The following is a 24,500-nucleotide window of genomic DNA, read 5'->3' as shown; positions in this document are numbered from 1 at the left end:
TGACGGTACATTGTGAGTAATTTATGCAGAATACTATGCAAGAAATTTAATGGCTAGCTCACCATAACACTGGCAGATAAATGGACCTGGGGAGAAAAATTCTAAAGCTTAAAGCTGTCTTTTTAAGTGGTCTTAGCTGGGCAGTATCTATGGTGACTAAAATAAATAGAATCCTTGTTATGCAAGGAATGACCATGGTCCTTCAGTTTTGAACTCTTAAAATGAAGCTATAATTCTGTGCTGTACAGAATCTACGTTGAATTTATGTACTCTCAGTTTATCTGCTCTGAGGAAGTCATTTTAGGGAGTACATCACAAAAAAAAACTTCTAATCACTTTTTTAAACTTGGTCAAATGTTCTTGTGAGTCCATTTTCTCTAATCTTTGTGTTAAATGAGTGCCCAGCATTATGTGTGGGGAACTTTGTGATCCTACTGAGTGACAGTAAGTACAGGTAAAAAAGAGCTAAGTGATTAGAAAAGTATGTCTTCTGATCTGTAGAAGAACAAGATATTCCGGAGAGCCTGTTTTGAAGAGCCAACATTTTCAGAAACCTAGGCCTTGCTGTGTAATCTTCCTTTCCTTTCAGTTGGAAGGAAGATTGAAAAGAAAGGAAGATTAGCCCATATGTAACTCAAAAAGTGAGGGGACTTTGATGTAATGCATCATTATTCTGTTCATGTTTAACCATGATGAACTTCCAAGCACATAGACAGGCAGCCTAATAAGAGTTTCTGATCTTCTTACAAACCACATCCAGGCTCTGTACAGGCTGAAATGTCAGGTATTTTCCTTAGATCTGGCTTTAAGTGTTAAAGTTATGATAAAGATGGTGATCTACTACTGTTTCTATTCCTATTTTCTATTACTGTTAAAGTTCCTCCAGATAGCAGCATGACCCTCTGCTACATCAGCCACTCTCCCCAGTTTTGTATCATCTGTAATTTTACTGGTGGTGTGCTCTACGTCAAATTTACTGATTGTGTGCTCTACCTCACCTCGTTGTCCAGATCATTACTGAAGATGTTAAACAGGACTGGACTCAGTATTGAACCCTATGGTACCCTGTTCATTACTGGCCTGCAACTAGTCTTTGTAACCCTGACACTACCTTCTGGGCCTGTCCATTCAGCTGGTTTTCAATCCACCTCACTGTCTGATCATTGAGACCATACTTCAACAGCTTCTCTGGGAGGATCTTAAGGCAGACAGCATTAAAAGCCTTGCTGAAATCCATGAAGGCAACATCCACTGCTTTTCCCTCAATGTTCAGGCTGGTGATTTCATTACAGGAGCTTATCAGGTTGGTCAAGCATGACTTGTCTTTAGTGAATGCATGCTAACTAATTCTGATTTTCTTCTCTTTTGGGTGTCTGGGAATGGTTTCCAGGATTAGCTGTTCAGTCACCTTACCCCAGGGATCAAGGTCAGGCTGATCAGCCTGTAGTCTTTCTTACAGACAAGAGCAACATTTGCTTTCCTCCAGTCCTCAGACACCTCTCAAAGTTGCCATGATTTTTGAAAGACTGAATGGCCTTTCAATGATATCTGCAACTTCCCTTGGCACTCATGGGTGCATTCCAGCAAGGCCCATAGATTTGTGCTTTACACTTAAGTATTCCCTGACCTGATCATCTTCCCCTTCCTCTTCAAAAGTAAGTCTTTCTTGTACTGTGTGTATGTGTTCTATACTAATACCTGTACTTGTCTCCAGGATTTCTGAAGGACAGTTTTGCTAGTAAAAACTGAAGAATGCTTTCAGTACTTCAGCCTTTTCCATATCCTATGTCACCATGGCCCTTGCCCTATTCAACAGTGTGCTCACAATTTCCCTGGTCTCCCCTTTGCTATCGAAGGACTTCTTGAAGTACATCTTGTTGCTTTCGATGTACCTCACCAGATTCAGTTCCAGGTGGACTTTGGATTTCTTTACCACCGACTACCATGTTCCCTTTCTTAAAGGCAAGAAGCTATGGCCCAAGTCCTAGTAGTCTCATACCATTTGCGCTAGGCTGAGTGGATGATGCAGATAAGCACTATAAGGCTCATGAAGAAACATTTTAGGTCAAACAGCATCTTTACAGTCACTTTCTTTTCACTTTCTAGTTACAGTACTTGCTCAATGGTGTGGCAACACTTAGAAATCTGAAATGCAAAAGGTAGAATGTGAGGCATTAAGGATGTCCTCTTTCTTAAGCATGTCCTCTTTCTGAATGGCTTTTAATACTCTTAATTACATCCTGAATTAATATGAAATATAACCTATAATATAGTGAGATAACCAAACTTTTTAATGCCATAAAAGCAGCATCCAGTTACTTCATCCAACTATGCAACTTGCAGCTGCAAGGCTGAACACTTCTCCAACCATACTTTAGTAAATCACACCTAAAATATCACTTTCTGCCCACCACTGTGGGATAGTAACACGAAAAGTTTCAGGGATGGATAGCTGACTTTGCCTCAGTCAATATCGTGCTTGAAGATCTAACCCACAGATTAATTCAGTCATTAAAAATCAAATCCTCCCCAAGCCATCTGTAGCTCCTGATTACTGTTTTTACACATACTGAATTTTTCTTCCTCGTAGCACTTCTGCCTAATGAGAGAATTTTGTTTAATGTTAGAAGTCTTGGCATTATTTATAGGATTGCTATATTAGAGAACACGGTCTGTCTTTGGGATAATAGTCACTATTTATTTAGTGGTTTATCAATTGTTAATTTTAGAACTATTTAAGTGTGTCACATGGATCACTTTAATGTCCAGAATGATGCTTCTCCCACTGATTTTACTGGTGGATTTTAAATTTACTAAATAAGGTAAATTTGGGCATGTTGGTTACATATACTCATTTTTATTATATAGAAAAAATACATTAAGTGGATAAATTGGTTTTGTTTTAAGTACTAGTCATGATGCAAAAGTGTTCTGCTTCATTAAGATTTTTTAGCAAACTTGCACATGTATCCTGTGTTATGCAATTGTGTTTAGTAGCGCTTATTCTTACTATGTATGTATGAATTGATTGGTGCTTAAGTAATTTGTAATACCTAGGTGTTCAAAATAAATTGGTTAACAGCATTACAAATATCACCATGACAAATATGTAAAAATGACATAGGGACAATGTTTTCTTTCATTTTTTAAGCACTTCTAGAAGCTTCTAAATAATTGAGCTTTTTAAATATAATGAAGCAATGGCATGTGTGTATATAAACAAAAAGTTGGTGTTTAATCTATTTTTATATCACAACAGTGCTTCTCATTGTTACTGTTTCTATTTTTTTTCCTTCTGGTAACACTTTTTTGGTTACTACAGTGACTATTTGATAAGACTGGAATCATTATTATTACTGACAAATATAGCCCAGTTCCTTTAATTTACAAAAGCAGCTTCTGGTTGGTCAGCTCAAGAAAAAGAGGGGTGAGACATTCTGCTGACAACTGGAAACTCTTACAATAGAATTTGTCTATTCCCTTTGATTTAAGAACAGGAAAATTAGAACTTATGAAATAACTAAGCCTGTCTGTAGGTTTTATCTGCTATTCCTAAGAGATAGGCTTCTGTTTGTGGAAAGACTTTTATTTTTAATAGATGAGATGTAAAACTTTACATACCAAATACCCATTTATCTTCAAGGTATGAATCTAAATAGCAAATCAGTCTTATTACTAAGCATGCAGTACTTCTTGCTTACAATGCCTATGCATTTTAAGAGACTATAAGGAATGTGTAATGTTTTGATGTTCACCTTTCCCTCTTCCAAGTATCAGATTCAAAGACTGAAACTATGCATATATTATAAAGATTTATATGTAAACATATAGTTGTATTAAAATTCACAGAATTACAGAATGGTTAAGGTTGGAAGGGATCTATGGAGGTTATCTGGTCTAACCCCTCTGTTTAAGCAGGGACATCTACAGCAGGCTAGAAGGACCATGTCCAGATGACTTTTGAATATCTCCAAGGCAGGAGACTCCACAACCTGTCTGGGCAGCCTTTAGAGCTGTGCTCTATCACAGCTTCCTAATGCACGTGGCATGCCATCTTCAGTGCTAGTCTCAGGTCTCCACCCAAAGTTAAAGAAGATGGTCAGGGAAATTGAGTGATAGTATTTTTTTTTTTCTTACACTTGCTTTGAGGAGAAAGGCACCTATAGGAACTAGGTGAGTGGAAGAAATAACACTTCCCCCTGCCTTGCCCCCCAGATGCTCCATCCTTGAGGTCCGGAATACCTTCTTACCTTCTTCAGTTTTTAGATGGAAATCATAAATGCTTTTGACATAATTGCAGTAAAACTCTGTTTTTTTTTTTTTTTTTTTTCAGCATTACAAGTCTGAATTTTGCATATTAGCCGTAAACGTAATTTCTGTTGTCCAACAAACAAATCATTGCCTTCCTGATATTTACAGTCTGGACAAGGATGAATAATCACTTCTGAAGAGCTGTAAAGTATAACCATGCTAGCGGGAGCTGCTAGAATTTTGCATGTTCTCAAGAGAAGATGTTAAAAAGCTTCTTGAAAATGATACTAATGAGGAAAGAGAAATAAAGCCAAGTCCTCCTGAGAATTACAGCAGTATGGAATTAAGTGGTGCATCTGGACTTTGAATATGCTGAAGTAGTGCTCTGAAGGAATAGCAAACGTGGGAGAGGGGAGGAAAAAAAAGATAAGAGGCTTGCAGTAGATGTAGTAGTGGACTGTAAATTAGATTTGAGTAGCTGTAAAGATAAGGCAGTTTATAAAAAGAAGTGCAAGACTTGTGTTGCTGGGAGAAAAGACTACTAGTCTGTGTCGTACTTCTAAACATAAGATACTGGAACTTTAATCCTATTTAGAACTCTTTCTTTCTATATCCGTAAATGTTTATTTAAATACAGTGGAAAGATACTGAAGGTAATTCTCCTGCAGGTTTTGATACAGGTTCTTGTTTGGTGGAACTGGTTTGAGGTCAACAAGTTTCTTCTCTAGCAGGATATCTTAACTGGAAGGAGTTCTTCAAAACAGACTAATTATACTATAGAAGCATTATAGCTAAGCTGGCTGATATTCAAGACACGAATAAATCTTGTCTGCACTTGTTACTGGATAGTCCTGCTGTTTCAACACAGTATTTATTATGAAGTGATTTGGATGAGTTCATTGCACTGCTGGTTTACTTGGAGCCTTTGAAATTGATTTGTCGGTGTAACTTGGCACAAATGTGAATGTCTGGTTAGTTTTAAATCAGTCTTCACTCATCTCTGCCAATGGAGTACGATAAGCTTCTCCAATGAAATATTTTAAATAGCTGGTACTCACAATCATAGGGAGCATTTCTTCACAGCTCATTTATTTTATATAGGCTGTCACAAGTGAATTACAGTGCTTTCATTGACAATCTGTTGGACCTTACAACTGGACCAGCTGGAGAGTGTACGGAGGCATTTTTGCTGTGTTTGAGAGAAAAATATTTTTTATAAAAAACAAACTGAAGTACCTTATCTGCAAATTAATGCAGAAATAATTTATTATAGATTTTCCCCTAAATGTGATAAAGGCTTTTATTTAACAAATAATTAGCTGGCCATAAGTATCTCCCACTCTCCATGAGAAACCTTAAAGCTGGCTCAAACAGTACCATTGTACTGTTAGGGAATAAGGAAGGTTCTAGTCTAGGAGGCTGGGTTGCTATCCAGTTGCCAGTGTGGGGAAGAATGTTGAAAGAAACTTTCAGAGATGGTTTTTCGCCTTGTTGGGGAGGCATGCTGATAGCAAACATTCTTGACTAAATCCATTAGCTACTTATTTCCAGAAAGGATTAGGTAGTAACGTCATGTTGCTTACTGTTGGTGTAATCTTTTTCTAAATTTTGTCTTACCTTCCCTCCCCTATCTCTTCATATGATGGTTGAACATCATTCCTGTAATTTTCAGGTTGCCATTAAGTATTGTGAATACTGTGCTTAGTATTTGGCACTTGTTTTGTTTTAATGTACAGAATGGTCTCCTCAAGCAAACTTGGTAATTGCTTTCATTTCACATAGCAGACCATGCTGTCTTAATGAGGCTGCATAAAAACTGAGTTGCTTTTAAATAGTTCTATTTCATTCAGTGTAATTACGCATTTGTGGTGCCTTTATGGAAATTCATTTGAGTATGGGTGTCAGAGCTCTAAGGTTATCCTCTAAGAAAACAGACATCAGAATAACTTTCTAACTAGATGGGGGAATTTACAAATTGCTAGTTCGTCACATTTAAATTGGAAGAGGTTTAAATCCACAGGTACCGGTAAAAGAGAAGTATCCTTACAAAAAGCAGAATATACTGATTAACGATGCTATTTTGTTTGTATAGGATTATGTGTACTGAAATACAGTAACTTTGGTAAATAAGAATTGTTACATAAATAAACAATGCCTCCAACTACCAACTAGAAGAAAAGACATCTTTGGGGGGGGGGGCGCCCAGTTAAATTTTCATATCTCCTGAGAAAGTTGATGGTCGTAGTGAATGTCACGGATTAAGAAAGAAAACAAACTCAGCAAATGCACGTTCCCCAGCAATGTGTATAGGTCTGCTTTATGGAATCATGGAATATCCTGAGGTGGAAGCAACCCACAAGGATCATTGAGTCCAACTCCTGGCTATTCAACAGGTCTACCCAAAAAATCAGAATTCAGACCATATAACTGAGAACATAGTCCAAATGCTCCTTAAACTCTGCAAGGCTTGGTGTTATGACTTTGTTCCTGGGGAGCCTGTTCCAGTGTGCAACCACCCTCTCAGTGAAGAGCCTTTTCCTGATATCCAACCTGAACCTTCCCTGTCACAGCTTGATTCCATTCCCTTCTACTGCTGGTCTATAAAGAGAATAGATCGGTGCCTGCCCCTCCACTTCCCCTCGTGAGGAAGCTGTAGACCATTATGAGGTCTCCCCCTCAGCCTCCTCTTTTCCAGGCTGAACAGGCCAAGTGACCTCAGCCACTCCTTGTACATCTTCCCCTCTAGGCCCTTCACCATCTTTGTAGCCTTTCTCTGGACACTCCAACAGTTGAATGTCCTTTTTGTACTGTGGTGCCCAGAACTGCACACAGTACTCGAGGTGAGGCCGCACCAGCGCACAGTAGAGCAGGACAATCACTTTCCTTGACTGACTAACAATGCTGTGCTTGGTGCACCCCAGGATGTGGTTGGCCCTCCTGGCTGCCAGGGCACACTGCTGGCTCATATTCACCTCGCTATTAACCACAGCTTCCAGATCCCTCTCTGCGGGGCTGCTCTCCAGCATCTCATCGCACAGTCTGTATGTGTAGCCAAGGTTGCCCCTTCCCAGGTGCAGGACCCACCACTTGCTCTTGTTAAACCTCATGCAGTTGGTAATTGTCCAGCTCTCCAATCTGTCCAGATCTCTCTGCAAGGCCTTTCCACCCTCAACAGAGTGAACACCTCCTCCCAGTTTAGTATCATCAGGAAATTTGCTCAAATCACCTTCCACCTGGTAGTCCTACATCCAAATTATTTATAAAAACATTGAAAAGAACTGGCCTTAAAATGGAGCCCTGGGGAACTCCACTGGTGACTGGCTGCCAGCCTGATGTGTAACCCCATTTACCATAACCCTTTGAGTCCTACTCATCAGCCAATTGTTCACCCATTGTATTATGTTTTTATCTAGCTGTATGCTGGTTATTGCTTCCAGTACAATCCTGTGAGAAACTATATTGAAAGCTTTACTGCAATCCAAAGATACATCAACTGGCTTCCCTTGATCAACTACATGGGTAATCTTATCATAAAATGAAATGAAATTTGTTAAGCAGGAAACTTATTTATATAAAACCTTCAACTTTGAGAAAAGCAGTATTGTGATGGCCTGCACAGATTCTTTCAATTTGTGTTAGTGCTTAGATGCTTATAAATATTTTTGTGCTTCATGGTTGTGAATAGTAAAAGTATTTTCATGTGAGCTGAATAGAAGTGCCTAGTGTTAGTTCAGGCTAGGGAAGAATATTGATCTACTGTGAATTCAAGAGAGCTGATGAGAAACTGGGAAACACTTGAGAGAATTGCACCTGTGCTCCAATAGATTGGCATTACCTTCAGTATGGGACATCTTTGCTAAATTATACCTGGCATTATACCAGGTATATTTTATGCTAAATTATACCTGTCTATTCCTATTACTCAGGATATACATAATCACATACATAGTCTATCAATATAGATTGTATTAAACTAACATAAATAGTAGTATGATGGACAGTGAGCAGTTTTTTTTTTAATTCCATGTTTTTGAAAGCGTGGGGCTTTGGGGATGTTTTTTAGAGGTAGTCTTTTCATAGTTTATCTCTAATACTAAGTGCTAATCTCTCTCCAACTTCTCCTCCTCCCTTTGCTCTCTTCCCTGTATGATATTTGTAACATGTTCTTTTTGTTGAAATCCTAATAGGAGAATCCCACAGTTGCTTTACAAGTAGATGGAGAAAGGAGGGAAAAAAAAAAAATACTTTAGGTGAAAGGTGTGCATTCCAATCCATAAGAATGTTGATTTCTCTGGTGACCAGAAACTGGCTTAGATGCAAAAAATGCCCTACATTTAGTGCTGCTGGGAGACCTGATTTTTTTTGCAGCTCAGTTCTAAGCTTTTTTGATGACCTGAGTAGCTTAATGTCTTTGCATCCTTTTAGAATTCTTTACTGTAAAATAAGCCTTTTTGCTGTGTTTGGTCATGCTTGCATATAAGAACAGAGTGTAGTAGGGAAATGCTCTAACTAGTTATAATTGAGCCACCTCGGGTACAAAAAGCTTCTAGCTGTGACAGCATGGATCTCTGCATGATTAACTTACTTCTGCCCTCACAAGTTTTGCAGTGCTGCAGTCAGGCTTCTGCAGTGGCTTCACACTGATGGCTAGCTAAACTCCAACACAGCTCTCTCTCACTCCCTCTCCTCAGATCGGGGGCAGAGAATGACTGGGGGGGCAGGGGTGGGAAGGGTGGGGAAGAAGGCTTGTGGATTGAGACAAGTATGGTTTAATTAAGGGGGAGTGGGGTGGAACTGAGCAAATGCTGTCTGGAAGCAAAGAAAGCATTGTTCTCTGCTTCCCATCAGCAAGTATGTTCAACCATGTCTTGGTAAACGGCCTCAATATGCATAGTGCTTGCTTGGGCAGACAGATGTTTTCGTAATAAAAGTCCCCAGATGTCCTTCCCATTTGTACTGGGTTTACATGGCAAAGGCTTTGGCAATAAGAGCCTGCAGGGGGTGGCCTCTGTGAGTAGAGTCCAGCATTTGCCCCATGTCAGATTAGAGACAACTCCAGTGGGCTCTAAAAGGGAACCCACTGCTGGCCAGAGCTGAGCCATTGAGCAAAGTTGGTTGGGCCTCTGGGAGAGCAGACTGAAGAGATGGAAGAATACTGTGCAACAGGTGGGAGAGAGGAGTGAGAAAATGTGAGAGAAGCAGCCCTATAGACCCCAAGGTCAGTGCAGAAGGAGGTCATGAGATGCTCCAGGCACACAGCAGCAGTTCTCCTGCAGTCTGTGGAGAGGCCCCCGGTGGAGCAGGCTGTCCCCCTTCAGCCCATGGGTCCCACATGGAGCAGATCTCCACGCTGCAGCCTGTGGAGGAGCCCCTGGTGGAGCTGGTGGATGTGGCCTGTAGGGAAGCCTACACAGGATCAGTTTGGGAAGGATGGCATCCAGTGGGAGGAACCCCATGGCAGAGGGGTTTCCTGAGTGGGAACAGGGGCAGGCAGAGTGACTCCTGAAGGAGTAGCAGAGAGAAAGCATTATAGACTGACTGCAGCCCCAATTTCCTGTTCCCCTGCACTGCTTAAGGGGGAGGATGTAGAACAGGGATGTAAAACTATATGATGTGTCTGAGAGCACAGTCCAAATGTTTCTTGAACTCCAGCAGGCTTGGTGCTGTGACCACTGTGGAGCCTTTTCAACTGCCTGACCACCCTTTCAGTGACAACATTTTCCTGATATCCAGCCTGAACCTCCCCTTATGCAGTTTCATACCATTCCCTTCTGTCCTGTTACTGGTCACCAGAAGTAAGGAGATCAGCACCTGCCCTTCTGCTCCCCCTCTCGAGAAAGCTGTAGGCTATGATGAGGTTACCTCTCAAAGTTCTTATCTGACCCGGATAAAACAAATGGTTTTAGCTGTTCCTCATACATCTTCCCCTGTAGTCCTTTCACCATGTTTGTTGCCTTCCTTTGGACACACTCTAATAGCTTTATCTACTTATATTGTGGTGCCCAAACCTTCATGCAGCACTGAATGTGAGGCCACATTAGTGAAGAGCAGAGTGGGACAATCACTTCCCTCAACTAGGCCATCAATGTCATGCTTGATGCACCGCATAATATGGTTGGCCCTTTTGGCTGCCAGGGCACACTGACTTGTATTAAAGTTGTCGTCAACCTGAACAGCCAAATTCCCTTCTGTGGGGCCAGTCTCCAGCCTCTTGTCCACCATTCTGACCATTCTGTAGATACATCCAAGATTGATCTGTCCCAAGTGTTCTTGTTAAAGTTCATATTGGCAGTGATTGTCCAGCCTCTTAATCTGTAAAGATCTCTCTGCAAGGCCACTGTACCCTCAAGGGAGCCAGCGGCTTCTCCTAGCTTAGTATCATCTGCAAACTTACTTGGTATGCATTTGAGGCTTGCATCCAGATCACTTATAAAAATATAAAGAGAACAAAGAAAACTGGCCCTGAAATGGAGCCCTAGCAAAATCCCACTAGTGACTAGACACCAGTATGCTGTAACCCCCCCTTTACTGTAACTCTTTGGGCTTGACCCATCAGCCAATTGTTCATCCATTATATTATGTAGTTGTCTAGCTGTATGCTGGACACTTTGTCCAGAAGGATACTATGAGAAACACTATCAAAAACTTTACTGAAATACAGAAAGATCACATCAACTGGCTTCCCTTGGTCAACCAGATGGGTAAACTTTGCAAAAAAAAAAAAAAAAAAAATTAAAAAAAAAAATAGTTAATTAGGACTTTCCCCTTGTGAACCCATGTTCTCCGTGATCAATGGCTGCACTGTCTTTCAAGTGTTTTTCAGTAACTCCTGGAATAATCTTTTCCATAATTTCACCAGGTACTGAGGTGAGAGTGACAGGCCTGTGTTTACCAGGGTCTTATCCTGGAAAACTGGGACAACATTTGCCAACTTCCAGTCCACTGAGACCAATCCAAATTCCCAAGATCATTGAAAAATAGTTGAGAGAGGCCTCATGATGACATCAGCCAGCTCTTTCAGTACCTTGGGAAGAATCCCACTGGGCCCTGTAGACTTGCGTGCTTGTCCTACAGAACATGGAGAGTTCTTTCTGCATGCGTAGTCATGTAGCCTTCGGGAAAAGGTGTTTTTGTTGAAACTGTGAGGTTCTCATCTCTTATATCTGAATATTATTTAGAAGGATTCTCATTTTACAAACAGCCTCTCTTTGCAAGACTATATGGAGAAAGCAAATGCAGCTTATTCTTCCATTTTTACAAACTTAGAGATATGTAACAATTCATTCACAAATGAAATTGAGACTCCTGGCCATGATGGAATTGTAACAGCATAGATAGAAGAACAAAAACTCAGTATGTTCCAGAAAAAAATAATAATCATCTTATCAAATACTTGAGTTTCAGATAGTCCAAAGAAATCATCAGAGCTAGAATCCTGTTCTAGATTCTTAAATTGTAGAGAGTACTTATCTTACGTAATTCTCATTTTCTCAGGTATTTCATCCTTGGGAGCTACACTCAACTATTTCTTTTAATTATTTTCACAGTAATGATCTAAACCATCTGCTTTGTTCTTCTGCTTAAGGTTTTAAAACCAAAAGTTTTGGAAACTGAAAAATCCCTCAAGATATGCACCCTCTGCAGTTCTGACTTGATTAATGTTACATAGCTAGGCATCTGCTTCTTGTTCAGTCCCACTTAAGACATTGGTAAGATGGCTTCCTAAAGGTCTCAAAGAGGTTGAATGCCAAATATGTTGGTAGAAATTACTTTTATTAGGTTTCTCCTTATTCCTTTATTTTCTGTATATTGTTTTTCTGTGGATCTGTTCCTGTGACTGCAAGCAAAATACTATACTTTAATCTTGAATCCTGTACAGACTTGTTTCTTAGTCCTTTTTTATAGAAAGGGAAAGATGTATTTTCATGAAAAATTTCCTAGTTACTTTGTTTTTCCAGTTCAGAAATGTAACAGCTTTCTGGAGGATAAAACCATGATCAGGACTTTCCAGGGGGAAGAAAAAAAAAATCACCCACCCCCCCTTCCCAAAAAGAAGCTATGGAAGTGCCTTTTTGTTAACCATATATAAAAATTGATTTCTTAATGCGCATTAAATATTAAAAAAACAACAACAACAAAACAAAAAAACAAACAAACAAACAAACAAAAAAAAACAACAAAAAAAAAACCCACAGTTTTTCCTTAGGTGTGTAATTCCCACAAAAGCCTTACATCCCGTGTTTGCTTTTTTTAATGAACATTTTCTTTATAAAAACATTTCCTTCTGTTCTGCTAAAGATGCTACAAACAGGCAAAATTAGTTAACTCACTCTTGAGGTGAAGTATATTCTAAACATAGAGAACAGCTTTTTCCCTTAGCATGTAGTGAGCAGATGCATATATATATATATATATATTTAAATCTAAGACCTATTTAAGACTAAGCAGATAGATAATTGTAGTGCCCACAAACTGATCTACTAGCTATGAGCTCTACTAAATATTTCAGGTGGTCATAGGAAAGTGCATACTGTAAAGATAAAATTTATTCATTCTAGAGGGATATTTCTTCAAGAGAGAGTCAAAGAGGAGATAGCTTCAGTTCAGTCTCACAGAATGAAAACAGAAATCAAGGAGTTTTGAGGGAACTCATCTTGATAACAAATAGTAGCATGGATAGCATGGATTAGAAGGACAAAGGAGCTTGTACAATTTCACTTCGAGCACACTTTAGCAGATAACTAGTTCAGGAGGAGAAAATTTAAGTATAGATTTTGAAAGATGATGCACATTACAGCTAATGGGTAGATTTTTCTTTTATTATAAATGTTTTTTTTTTTTTTTTTTTTTTTGCACCCATGAGCCTTTGTGAAGGTCTTTTTCAGTAGCTCTCAAGAGAACTGCAACAAAAACCAAGCCCTGCAAGTATTTGTAGTTAGTTGGCAAGTATTTTGTAGTTAGTTGAAAAGTACTTAGAATGTTGATTTCTAGCATCCAATACCGTTTGTGCAATGTAATTTTGGTGTGCTTTTTTTTTCCCAATTTCAAAAAATGGTTTCTGTTCTACTGTGGTGCATGGCAAGGTATCGAGTGTTATACATTCAGGCAGATAAAGCCTATTCATTTGTAGGTTAGTAGGAAAGGTGAAGAAATATATATATGTACCGTAGAATAAGGATTGTGAAATAGATGACTGCTTGCACTTGAATTGACTGTTAAAGAAGCATGTTTGCACACCTTAGACATTGAGCATTCTGCTTTGTCACCAACGCATCTGTAATGAGTTCTGAAACTTTACAGCATCTGGAAATTGCTTTCTCCAGGCTGAACAACCCCAACTCCCTCAGCACAGGAGAGGTGTTCCAGCCCTTTGAACATTTATGTGGGCCTTATCTGGACTCATTTTAATAGATCCATGTCCTTCTTGTGCTAAGGTTCCCAGAGCTGAACACAGGACTCCAGCTGGGGTCTCATGAGAGCAGAGAACAGGGGGACAATCATATCTCTCATCCTATTGGTCATGCTGCTTTTGATGTAGTCCAGGACACAGTTGGCTTTCTGGACTGCATAAACATATGTTTATATGTTGCCAGCTCATGATGAGCTTCTCATCAACCAGCACCCCCAGGTCCTCTTCATCAGGGCTGCTTTCAATCCATTCTACATCCAGCCTGAATTTGTGCTTAGGATTGGCCCAGCCCAAATATAGGACCTTGTATTTGGCCTTGTTGGACTTTATGAGGTTTGCACAAGCCCACCTGTACAATCCTGTACAGATCCCTCTGCACAGCATCCCTTCTCTCTACCACGTCAGCTGTACCACACAGCTTGGTGTCACTAGTAGACTTGCTGAGGGCGCACTCAATCCCACTGTCATGTCATTGACAAAGATGTTAAAAGTCTGGTGCCAATACCAGCCCCTGAGGAATGTCACTTGTTACTGCTCTCCACTTGGACATCAAGCTATTGACTACAACTCTTTGAATGTGACCATCCAGGCAATTCCTTATCCACCATGTGGCCAACTGTCAAGCCTATGTCTCTTCTGTCTAGAGGCATCAGATTAGGAGGGACTTTTCAAGGGCTTGAGTAGTTTCTACCTCTGCTTTGTAAACATGGCCTGGAAAAAAAAATGTACCTGTGGGCCTCCTTTTAATCTTGAAGGTGGGGCAAAGAACTCAGCAATCATTGTATGTGTGGAGGAACTAAAAGTCCCTTTTTAATTGTTTTCTTTTGTTACCCATAGCTTAAGTGCATGCATGTGTAACTGAACAGGTAGCCTACTAGGTAGGGAATACACATAGTATTTGGTCACGAGGCACAGGATTTTTGATATTCATGTTGCCTACACTGAAAAGAATGTATTTTGTTGTACAATGCTTTTTTAAAAATGTAATTAACATTATTTAATGGACTTACGTTAGCAGATAGCTGCTTCATGTACTAAAATATCATGCACGATGGTTTCAGTCTTGCAAATCTTATATGTACGAAGATATGTGTAAATATATATGAATACACATTTGTATATAGGAGGATAGCATGGGAAGTCTCTTCTCAAGTATGACTTGTTTGTTTGCTTGTTTTCCTGATCTCTCATGTGAGATCCTAAACTAAGCTCCAGGGTATTTTTTTGTTGTTGTTTTTAGTTCTTATTTTGTTGAGTATAATTAGGAATAAAATTAACAATAGAAAGATTAATGTTTGCCAAAGGGTAAAAGCTCCACATTTACTACAACCCTCTTTAGTCACTGTTAAATGTGACTTCAGAATAGTACGTGTGACACAAAACACTAAGAAACAAATTTTTGCACGTTTAATGGGAAAATATATGTAAGTGTTAAAACAATCTAGCATTGACTAAGGAGTTAAAACTCATTCTACAATGTAAACTATGTACTGAGTAAAGAGGGTTTCATTTCACTTACTGCATGGACACGTGGAAGTCATTGAACACTGCTGTATTTTCTTAGTTTGGAAGATGAGAGCATGGCAGTTTGGTATGGAAGGACTGTGGTATTAGTTAGAAAGCACGGACCACTGATTTATTTGTGGACATGACATGTGCCTTTAAACCAGAGTTGTATCAGATGATTAGTATGTCTGAAATGGAACAGGGACTCTCAGTTATAGGCATACTTAAATTCTGTATAACAGCATAATTAACATAAACATGGTTTTCAGCTGTGCACTTGTCTATCCATTTATAATCTGCACATTTCCGAGTAGAAGTACAGCATATTGGATGACTTGCTGTTTTGATTTCTGAATGACTTTATAAAGGGATCATGCTTCTTGGGCTACCTGTAGGCCTTTCATCAGGGATTGCAAGACATTTACAAAGTCCCTTTGAGTGCAGATACTAATGAAGAAAAAAAAAGTTCAAACTACCTGTTTCACTAAAGCTAAATTAAAAGACAGTTTAGGATGAAAGTAAAATATACTAAATATCTGTTCCTACACAGTTGCAATACCATGTCTACAATGTTTCAGAGTATTCAGGTATCATTGAGCATGCAATAAGGATAATCTAGCTGATGCTGTGACTGCCATTTAAAAAAATGTAGTTTGGAGGATTGGAGGCTTGGCAATGTGACTCCCATCTACAAGAAGGGCCTTAAGGAGGACCCAGGGAACTACAGGCCTGTCAGCCTGACCTTGGTTTCATGGAAAGTTATGGAACAAATCATCTTGGGTGAGATCACGTGGCACTTGCATGGCATCCAGGGGATCAGGCCCAGCCAGCACAGGTTCCTGAAAGGCAGGTTGTGCTTGTGCAGCCTCATTTCCTTCTATGATCGTGTGACCAGACTGGTAGATGAGGTGAGGGCTGTTGATGTAGTCTACTTAGACTTCAACAAAGCCTTTGACACTGTCTCCCACAGTATTCTTCTGGGGAAACTGGCTGCCCATGGCCTGGACAGGTATACTCTTCTCTGGGTAAAGAACTCACTGGAGGGCTGTGCCCAGCGGGTAGTGTTTAATGGAGTTAAGTCCAGTTGGCATCCTGTTACAAGTGGTATTCCCCAGGGGTTGGTACTGGGGCCTATCTTGTTTAATATCTTTGCTGATGACCTGGATAAGGGGATTGAGCGTACCTTCACTAAGTTTGCAGACGACACCAAGTTGCGAGGTAGTGTTGATCTGCCTGAGGGTAGGGTGCCCCTTCAGAGGGGTCTGGATAGTCTGGACTTCTGGGCTGAGGTGAATGGGATGAAGTTTAACAAGGCCAAGTGCTGGGTCCTGCGCTTTGGCCACAATAACCCCATGCAGTGCTATAGGCTTGGGGTAGAGTGGCTAGAAGACTGAAGAGGAAAGGGATGATCGATGCCCAGCTGAACATGTGCCGGTAGTGTGCTCAGGTGGCCAATAAGGCCAATGGCATCCTGGCCTGTGTTAGAATTATTGTAGCCAGCAGGAGCAGGGAGGTGATTTCCCCCCTGTACTCTGTTCTGGTGAGGCCGCACCTTGAGTACTGTGTTCAGTTTTGGGCCCCTCACTACAAGAAGGGCATTGAGACCTGGAGTGCGTCCAGAGAAGGACAACAAAACTGGTGAGGGGTCTGGAGCATGAGTCTTATGAGAAGTGGCTGAGGGAGCTGGGTTTGTTTAGTCTGGAGAAGAGGAGGCTCAGGGGAGACCTCATTGCACTCTGCAACTTCCTGAAGGGAGGTTGTGATGAGGAGGGGGTTGATCTCTCAGATAACTAATGATAGGACTCGAGGGAATGGCCACAAGTTGTGTCTGGGGAGATTTAGATTAGATATCAGGAAAAAAACTTTTTATCTCAAAGAGTGGTCAGGCACTGGAACGGCCTTCCCAGGGAGGTGATGGACTCACCGTTCCTCGTGGTGCTCGAGAAGTGCTTGGACAAGGTGCTATGAGATATGATTTAGTAGCTTAGTGGGTAGTATTGGTGATAGGAGGACGGTTGGACTAGATGATCTTGTAGGTCTTTTCTAACCTTGTGTTTCTATGATTCTATGTACGTAGATGACAAGAGGGGGCAATAAATGATAGTCATTGAACCACACATGTAGGCAGAAAGATCAGGATGGTTTGAATGTAGATCTATCAGGAAAGGTAGGTCTTACCCTTTGAATTTGATTGGATTTGCACCAGAATTTATACACAGTTTAAGTTCAGCCAGAAAGAAATAAACAAATAGCATGCTAGTGGTAATTCTTCAGGGACAAAAGAACACAGCCAGAAACCTATGCAGATTTCATGATTAAAGTCACCTGCATAATGTCATGTTGCATCTATATTAGCACAGCATAGTTCGGTGTGCCACTTCAAAGACACTACAGAATAAAAAGAATCAGAAAAGGGCAATAAGGTGTTATATGGCTTCTGTTTCTCAAAGAGAAGAAGTAAAGGTCATCTAAAGAAAATGCAGTAGAAGCTTGATGTTAAAAAAATGTTCTTATTTCCAGAAGGAAATGACACTTGTTACCAAGCCTTGTGATCATGTGCCTTACAAGTACCAAAAATACAGATCAGTAAATGGTTTGACAGGTTCTTGAAAGAAAATTGTCTACATCTATGAAAAACAGAGGTATGAAAAAGCACCAGTCAAGACAGTTTTGAATTTGTAGGATACCAAAAAAAGTCCATATGGCATTAGTCCATATTAATTCATGGATTTTATTGAGTTACTCTAGGAAGAGGGATTACAGTAGTAACCAGCAGATTCTGGCAGTATAAAACATTTTCTTAACTGCATTTTATCTTCAGCTATTTTTCTATGACACTTTGGGGAAAAAAAAATTTTCTGATTAGGCTGAGCTTTGTATGATTCCAAAGGTGTGGTGATGCATGCTTTCATAATAAACAGAGGAATACATAATATATATCCCTTTTCTTTTTCATGTTTAATGGGCTTGTATTGGGATACTTGCATACTGATTGCCAACATATTTTTAATGCTATTAAGTGCGTTCATGATGTGCTCATATACCACTTGTTTGGCACTTTGAACTTCTTAATAAACCACATTTTAAGAGCTGCTCCCATTTTTTTTTTTTTTTTTTTAGTGTTAAGCCTTTAATTTTTTTGTGTAATTGAGGAAAAAATATCTGACCACTATATGTCCTAAAGCAAAGTAGGAGAAAAAAAAAAATTGCTTCATGTAGTCATTTAAATATGAACTCCTTAAAAGCAGCTAAACCAGAAAAAAGAACTTTTGTTGCTTAAACATGAACCAGTTAACATAGCAGAGAGATTTCAGTGGAAACTAAATGCGGATCTGGGAATTATCAGTACATCAACCTTACTGAAGTCCTGTAAACCCAATAGCTTGATCAAAACATGTTGGCAGGACATGAGGAAGTTTTACCCTGCTTTGAATGTTTGCAATTATTTTATTTCCATCCATCTTGCTCTAGACCAGTGTGTTTTTTTTTTTTTTTTGAGATTTTTTTTTGGTAAAGCAGCAAAATATGAGTACTTTATGTTCTAGTCCAGATGTAACAAGCATTCTGGAACTGGAGGAGCTGGGAGAAACTGTATTTTTCAGTATAATGTTTAAAAATCCTGTCAGATAGTTTATATATATACACATGCATACATGTATACATATGTATATATGTGTCGTATATATAAAAATAAATCTGTGAGGCCAAGATAATTCGTGTTTTGTATTGCAGTTAAAATTGGTTTCTCAGAACCTCATAAGTAAGTCTGTGCATCGTATTGTGCAGCTTTTCTAGTCTAGTCCCAGGGCTGCAGGTTTTTCTTAATTAGTTTTAACTAGTTGGAATTTATCCAGACTTGAATTGAATTTTTAAAGAACTCATCCTTGTAAATAGGAGGCTTCTGACTGATCGTTATTACTTGTGTGAAAAATGATTATCCCAAGATCCTAAACGTTGAAATAAACAGATGATACAGTATCAAAAACCAGCTAAAATGGGAGTACCCTTGAGTCAAAGCTTTCCAAGGAAAAGCTGTTAGTTCCCAACATGTCATGGAAGAAAGTTTTGAAGTTTCATATAATATACTGTCCAAAGCCTGTATTACTCTTAAATGCAAGTGTTGACAGTCGTGTTATCAAAACAGAAGGTGTTGGTAGGGGAAAAAAGTCTTTCTTTATCCTTTCTATTGCATGATCAGTTTGTTAAAAATAAAATAAAATAAATTAAAGTTTGCTACAGGTAAGGCAGATGCACGTTTCTGCATATATGCTTTGAAAAGGTTTGATTCTAGAAGTACAGAATGAAAATAAAAGCTAACACACAAAAGAAAGAGACTTTATTTGACGTAAGAGGTAATAGAGAATTACAGGAGGACACCAACTAGATTTCAGGGTGGTCTTTGGGCATCTGCACATGGGAACATCAAAGGAGCACAGTTACAGGGAAAGAGCATGAGGCATATGACTGTATCAATTTAAGATAGAATACCTAAAGAAGTTAAATAAAGACATGACCATGCTATCCAATCTAATGCAAAAATTGTGGGCTTTGGTACTTTATGGTCAAGCTTTTTCTTGTTGCTTGTTTCCTGGAGAGCCTAGGCTCAACGGTGTTTCCCATCTTGGTTTCTGAAATTGTATCATCTGCTTAGGGTTTGGGTTTTTGACTCAAGCTTGCCTTAAGTAATCTGTATGATTCTTTTTCAAAAGTGTGGAAATACTAGTTCTGCTCTTTTGCTAGTAGCTATCATATTTCCTAAACATAGCATTGTAGCATACAATAATGTACAACTGCAGTGGGTATCTGTAACCCCACCAAATTTTATTCATAAATGCAGTTATTCCACAATAAGGTTGCATTTTTCTCAGTGAACATGTATGGAAATCAGTCTGGATTTGTAGTTTATTCTAGGTTATGCATTCATATATGTATATATATTATTTAAAAATTGATACCCCCTTTTGAAAAGGATTATATTTCAGTGCAGCTAAGTCTGGGAATGTAACAACAGTGGTTTTCATGTACCAACTGTTCTTATTTAATGATAGGAACCTCAGAGATTTATACTTTTACTGGGTATGTTATTTACAGAATTGAGTGATGTTTATTTCCCCCATAGTTTGCAGACTTTATCCATGTAAATACTCAATTCTACTACTTGGCTCTGTCAGATTTAAATTTTTCTGTAAGATGAGGGTAGTCCTTTGTAACTGTGCATTTCTGTTGTTTACCTGATTCTTCACAAATCTGAAAATTCAATTTGTGGAGGGCTGTGTTTTAGTCTGATTCTGTCAGGCTTCCTCCTGCTCTGTACCTGGTATTTTTTTTAGCTAAACACAGAACTTAAGTTGTTGTGGTGGTTACATCCCACTGGGCAGCTAAACACCACAACCCCTCTGTCACCCGCTCTTCTCAAAAGATTCAGGGGAGAAGAAGGTATGACGGAAAGAATAAAAACAGCTCACAAGTTGAAATAAGGATAATTTAATTAAAGGGATAAGAAAAGGGGGAGGAAAAAATAAAAGGCAAACGAAGGCTGCACTGAAGCAAAGAGGGGAGGAAAAACAAAACAAAACAAACAAAAAAAAACATCTTCCCATCAGAAGCAAGGGAAGGGTTTAAAAAAGGGAAGAGCTTACAGCCTTCAGGGAGAAACCTGTGGGTTTGGCCTGGCACGAAATCCTGGAGGTCTTCAAAAGACATTTAGATGTAGAGCTTAGTGATATGGTTTAGTGGAGGACTTAGTGTTAGATCAGAGGTTGGACTCGGTGATCTTGGAGGTCTCTTCCAACCTAGATGATTCTGGGATTCTGTGAGAATGAGCGATGTTTGACCATGTCCTGGGAAGCGGGGCCTCAATACATGTAGCAGTTGTTTGTGAGGACAGATAATGAGAACCTCACACTTCTCCTTCCCCTTTCCCAGCTTTTATTGCTGAGTGTGGCATCATATGGCATGGAATACCCCTTTGGTTGCTTTAGGTTGGCTGCCCTAGTGATGTCCCCTCCCCACCTCTTGTCCACTTCCAGCCTGCTGGCTCTGGGGGGGTTGGAGGGAGTCCTGATGCGGTGCCAGTATTGCTCAGTAGCAGATACAACACTGGTGTGATACCAGAGCTGTTCTAGCTCCAAGTGCAGAGCCCAGCACTGTATGGGCTGCTGCAGGGAAAGGTAACTCCATCCCAGCCAGACCCAGTACAGTTGTGTCTTTGCAAATCTGAATACTCCAGTTTTTCTTGAAATAATTTGATCCTAAAAATCATGTCTGCTGTCCTAAACTGTTGAAGAACCAATAGATTCATTGAAGTGCTTCTAAATAATAATAAATAAATTAAAGCAGAGAAGTTAGGTTTTTTGTACATCAAACAGAGTTTAGAGGTTGAAGTACACTTTTTCTAAGTGCATTTTGGAGTCCTACTTCCGTGTGTATTAAAGATCTGAGCTCTAATTTTGTATATCTGTTTAGTAACTGCTTAATGTTTTTGTTGAATGTGACTATACCATCACTGGGAATGTATGCAAATTGGTGAATAATACTGCATTTAGGCGTTGCGTTCTGGTTTTTAAATGGCAGCTTAATTGCCTTCAGTGTTTATTGGCTGATGATTTAATGATTGTTGAGTATCGATATATATATATATATATTTAATAGAATGAGATCTGTTTGGGACAAAATAAAATTGTATCACATACTCAACGCTTCCTCCCCTCTCCCTCCTCCCCCAAACCAAAACATACTACAGCCACAAAAAAGCAAACAACAAAAACCAAACCACTCATACCACATTAACTGTAGAGAAATCATGAACTAGACCAGAGAGTAAGGTTTGGCCACAGCAGCATATTTACGCTGGAAAATATTATTATTTTCTAGTAAGAATATTGCAGCCTTTCTAAGATTCAGTGAACAAACTGTTGAAGCTTACCTTATCATCTGGATATTTAAGTGCTTTCTTTAATAAAGCATTTTGTTATATATTTCATACTTACTGAAATATCTCTTCTGGTATGTGCTCAGGACTGAATGTTTGTGAAAAAACAATACAGTACCTTCAAATAAAGCATTACATAACAAAATAAAATTGGTCAATGTTCTTGCGTGAGCACATTTACATGAAGACTGGCAATATGAGTATTTCTATGTATGAAAATGGGTGTACGTGTACGGCTGAACTGCAAGTAGGAAGAGATCAGTACTCCTCACTGCAAACCTGGGCTCATACAGATGAGGTGAGCAACACAGCTTCTGTGGGAGTGACATGTTTCTGCTTCACTTCCACTGTGTATTTGTCCTGTTAAGATAATATTTTAAAGGAGTAGTTTTTGTATTTTTATTTCAACTTTTAAAATACTTTTGTATCTGATACTGATAGAGTGAAGAATTAAATGTCTCTAATAACCAGGCATGTAAGAATATCTATAACTTTATTTTTGTGGAGAGGACAGGGTCTTCTGTATCAGAAAGCTCCACTCTTAAAACTCTTCATGACTTACAGGTTTTGCTGAAGTGAGCCAAATCCTTATCATAATTGGGTAGAATTATAAGTTTGTTATTTCAGGTACTTGAATAAATGCCTTTCTCAAATTTTCACATTGGAGATGTGAAATGGGAAAGAATAAATGACATCAATAACAAAAATCCTTTTGGTCAAAATAAAACTTCCATCCCCATGTGCAGGATGGTTGGCCTGAAACTATCCCTGACTGGGTTTTACCAAGTGTTCTGAATAATCTGCATATATATAATATGCATATGTCTCTAATGAGTATTTCTGACAGATGAGGAAGTGAAATGCTATTTTCTCATGCATAATGTGGTATGCAATATTGCACACAGACCTTTAAATTTTCTGTAAAGTTTTTTTTTCTCTGATCACTTCAGTAAAATACCATTTTATTTACAATTGAATGAAAAAACTCATTGTTGTCAAACTCTTCCAGCCAAGCACTTTAAATGTCATCCAAAAAAAAAGTAAGAAAAGTTTAATTCATTTTTTTTTGGTTCAGATTCACCTGTTACCTGATTTAGTATCTTAGTGTTTTCATGGGGGTTGGAGGAAAAGGGTGACAACATCAAGTAATAAAACTTGCAAGTCCTGGAAGGTTCACAGAACTTCAGTCTTCCATAAAAGGTCAGAGGAGTTGATGGCACTCAGAGGCAAATACTTAAAATTCAATTAAAAACAAACAAACCAACCCATAGAACAGTATTTTGGAAATCACTGTTCTGTTCTCTGTTAAAAACAATTAAAAAAAGTTGCAAGTAACTGAGTAAATCAGCAAGGTTTTAGATATTCTAGCATGCAAGCTCTCAGATGGTTTGTGATCATCTTAATGGTCATGAACTGAGTAAGCAAGCGAGACATCCTGTTAAAACAGCAGTTTTCTGGGTTGCTGGGAGAGAAAATGAAATGTCATATGTTTCCACACAAACATTAAACTCCCCATTCTTACATGTTTGACATCTTTTTTTTTTTTTCTTTTTTTTTTAAAGTGGCATAATATTAGGGTTTTGCCATTTTTTATTTTTTTTTTTTTTAATTTTAGTAATTGTATATTTGAAAATGGGGGAAAAATCATTTCAGAATTAAAGCCGCATAAACCTTAACTGGTAAGGTGACTGACTCCAAGTGCAAGTAGAACAGAGAAGTTTGGAGATTACCTGATCAGACTTACGTCTTTGCATAACTTTACCTATCTCTGCAACAAGGCTAAGTCTTTCTAGCCTGTGGATTTTCTAGCTTTGGCAATCATGCTTTCTTTAATTTGTCTGGTAAGCTTCAAAAACATACAGTATAGTAGCTCTTCACCATGCTTTTATTCATTTATACTTTGTATATTGTAACAATTTCAGCAAAAACATTTGTAGTAGACAGGTAATGCAATTAGCTTTAAAAGAGCATAACAAGAACATCATAGATAATTTATTAAAAAGGTGTTAGTAGTACCCAGATGGAAATTATATACTTGGCAAAAATGACCACTTGATTGTAAAGGACCTTGAAAATTTGTTTAGTTTGAGTTGCTGCACATCTGCCTCTTCAAATTTGGCAACAGCCAGCAACATCCCTTCTGGTCTACCACTGCAGAGAACTGTCTTTTAAGTCTCAGTAAAAATGTTTGTGTGTGTCTGTAAACACATAGCAGTGAATTCACATTGATGGCTAGCTAAACTCCATCACACCACTCCCTTACTTTCCCTCCTCAAAGAGAAAGGGGGGAGAAAATAGGACGGAAAGAACTCAGGAGCTAAGATCACTCAACAATTACTGTAATAGGAAAAGCAGACCCAACATAGGGATATTAAATCCCAACATAGGGATATTAAATCCCAA

At 39.0% G+C, this 24,500-nt stretch overlaps 1 protein-coding gene and 1 long non-coding RNA gene across 32 annotated transcripts in view; both read left to right on the top strand.

The window, feature by feature from the left end:
- The window catches only part of NRXN1 (neurexin 1), a 712,085-nt gene that overhangs the window by 171,175 nt on the left and 516,410 nt on the right, over positions 1–24,500 (top strand). The window lies entirely within an intron of this gene.
- LOC118163520 lies at positions 7,033–22,296 on the top strand. The gene is made up of 3 exons (XR_004749091.1): positions 7,033–7,175; positions 15,669–15,671; positions 22,285–22,296. It is a non-coding gene; the product is annotated as an uncharacterized LOC118163520 (long non-coding RNA).

The sequence above is a fragment of the Oxyura jamaicensis genome, chromosome 3 (assembly GCF_011077185.1).
Source record: "Oxyura jamaicensis isolate SHBP4307 breed ruddy duck chromosome 3, BPBGC_Ojam_1.0, whole genome shotgun sequence".
Classification (NCBI taxonomy): Eukaryota; Metazoa; Chordata; class Aves; order Anseriformes; family Anatidae; genus Oxyura; species Oxyura jamaicensis.
Note: the sequence above shows the minus strand (reverse complement) of the source record. Positions and strands in the feature narration are given on the sequence as shown.